Below are 2,866 nucleotides of genomic sequence, written 5' to 3' on the forward strand. Positions count from 1 at the left end.
CTGTATAGAAGAGCCACATTTCTTCACCTGGAGGACAATTCAATAAAGAAAGGGGTAGAAATAAGTCACTTACCTTAGTAACATATTCCTGTTAACTGGGACAGGAAATCAATACCACAGGACCAGGGATACAGGACATTAATAATCTTTTGTAGATGTTAAGACAAGCATAGCCTTTACAGTGGTACCAAAACCGGGATATAGCTGTGCACTAATAGATATTTAAAATTAAGATTGGAGCTATGTTTAATAAGATAATTAGTTCCTATTGTACAGAGAAACTGTAATCTGAATTACCAAGCAAGGTAGGACTTCAGTTAGTTTTAATGAGTTACAGAAATATATAATCTTGAAGGGAGCTGACCATGTACATGGGGCTGAAATGGGGAATTCAATTTTGACTTGGCTGCTGTATCTTGATCCTGTCATTGATCCTGTATATTTAAATTTCTGTATATGAAACGTGGGTATGATGCTTGTCTTCCATAAGATTCTAACAGAATCAGGCCTAAACTATGTGTAAGATATTGAACTGCACAGGTATTCCAGTATACAATATGAATATGAAAATGCCATACTGAAATGACGTAGCTATATCCAGATGTGAGTTTATTCTGACACCAGTGCTCACACAGAATGTAGTGGGGGACATTACATTAATAGCTGCTCAACTCAGTCTGTAACACCACGGCCCACGACAGCTGGGCCAGTTTTGCTGTGTAGGCATTACCTTAATTTTACACAGTGCTTTGGGGTTTAGACCCTGGTTTGCCACAGAACTTAACTGTGTGCTTAACATATGATAGAGTTTGGTGGTAGATTTGCACTTAAACATAAAGTTGAGACAGTTTCTTTACCCTCTAGCAAAGATGCAATAAGGTGGTTCTTCATATATAGTCCAGAAGAAGGAGGCAAATGATTCATCATCCCGGAGCATATCTAATATACCCAGTTTTAGGAATAGACTAGATTCTACAAACAGATCTATTGGAAATGCATCTGGTTTACTGTGAAACAAGACCTCTACTGTGGTTGAGACCACTTGAATTGTTTTTAGTCTTGATATAAAAAAGCTGGGAATTCATGGGATTGTTTTGGAGGCTAAACTGTATGGTTGAACATCAGGGTGGGTCTTTGTGTGTTGCATAGGCATTTCCACTCCAAAAACCTGTAAAGCTCTGCACCTTTCTAGGGATGACTATGTTTAGAGAAAGGACAATGCAAACATGGAGCCTTGAATGTTTGACAAGTATATATTCTAGAAAGTTGTTTTTCCCTTTGTCAACAAGAACCCTATCAGACCCTACAATATACTTTTAAGCTCAGAGGACTAATTTTAAATTACTATGGAGAAGTGGATGGATTGCCATGTCCCTTCTGCAGTTTCAGTTAAAATGCCTGATCATCGAATGAACTCACACTTTGGGCTTTGCAGTGGGTCCTGAATTGTCATTCACTTGCTAATCATGCAGTCTGTGGTGCTGGTGATTAGGGAGGAGGAAATAAAAGCAGAGTTTGACTGGGGATCTGAAAGTGAGCTTTCAAAGGTGATGATTAGAGAAACCCTGTTTTGACTTGCAAACTTGATATAGAATCAGAGAAAGATTAAATCCGGATCCAGGAGCTTTGTTTCGACCGAGGGACTTTTCCAGCTGCAGCCACCCTTTGCATGGTTACAGTTTAGCCCACTCAGTATGCATAGAGGGTGGGCCATACAGAGCCTGTGATATCAACTGCTTACAGGGTTAGCAGTTGCTTTCTGATCAGACATGCATGTTAGGCTTCAGTAAATCTGCTGTACTGAATTGGTGAAGCAGTGCTTTTCAAATATAAGGCACCACTGAAATCAATAAATATAAAGAAATTGTGTTATCCTGTATAAAGAATAATAGAGTTTGGCAATGGTTTACATAAAATGTTCTTCTGATATTGTTCCACTACAGGTATTTTTACTAAGAGGAAATTCTGACATTTGAAAATGGTAAAGTCTTCCAGGAATGGAAACAAAGTAATCAACAGGAAGCATAAGATCCGAAGCCACAGAGGTAAAATGATAATTTAAGCCAATTTACAACATGCAAAAGAAGTTGAAAGAATCAGTAGGGGTTTTTATCCATCAAAATTAGATGACAGCAAGGAAAGTAACAGTGAGGTTGGCTTGAGGGTGGATGCTTTCCAAAAAATGAGATGATTTTGTGCCTCAGTGTTCAATTGGAACAATGGATCTGAATTTGGATGGGGGGAAAACTGTTTTTATGGGAATTAATTTGGAAGGATGGAAATATGATGCTTTTTGAGGTAGAAATAAAATTCAAAGTGCTGTTTCAGGTGCCCTGTGTAACAGTAATCTGAAGGAATCAGCATTTGAAACTGCATTTCTACTTGGAGGATATTTAGGACTATGTTAAAGTAAGAGGAGACATGATTTCTATATTTAAGATAGGAAAAACCCCGTGATCTAATTAAATGTAGGCATATTACCATGACATCAGTAGTATGCAAGGCATTAGAGCACTTTGGAACGAAGACTGATAGAGAGCATAGCAAATGGAAGAAGTAGGATAACACAGAGAATAGGTTTACCCAAAGCAGATTTACTAGATTAACTTGATAATCTTTCTTTAGATTATCCTGATCTTTTTAGACAAAGGAAATGGCAATAGATGTGATATGTATATACACTATGAAAGAGGCAACTGACACACAGCTACATGGAGAATTGTTTGGCTGGAAAAGATGCAGATTAGACCCAGAATTGTAAAATAAGTAGAAATTGGCTAAAGGAGATAAAAACAGATGATGCGGAATGAGGAAATACCGGGTTAGAGAGAGCTAAAAGTGGAGTTTCTGAAGGCACAGTCTGGGG

Source organism: Gallinula chloropus (assembly GCF_964237585.1).
Source record: "Gallinula chloropus genome assembly, chromosome: 6".
Lineage (NCBI taxonomy): Eukaryota > Metazoa > Chordata > Aves > Gruiformes > Rallidae > Gallinula > Gallinula chloropus.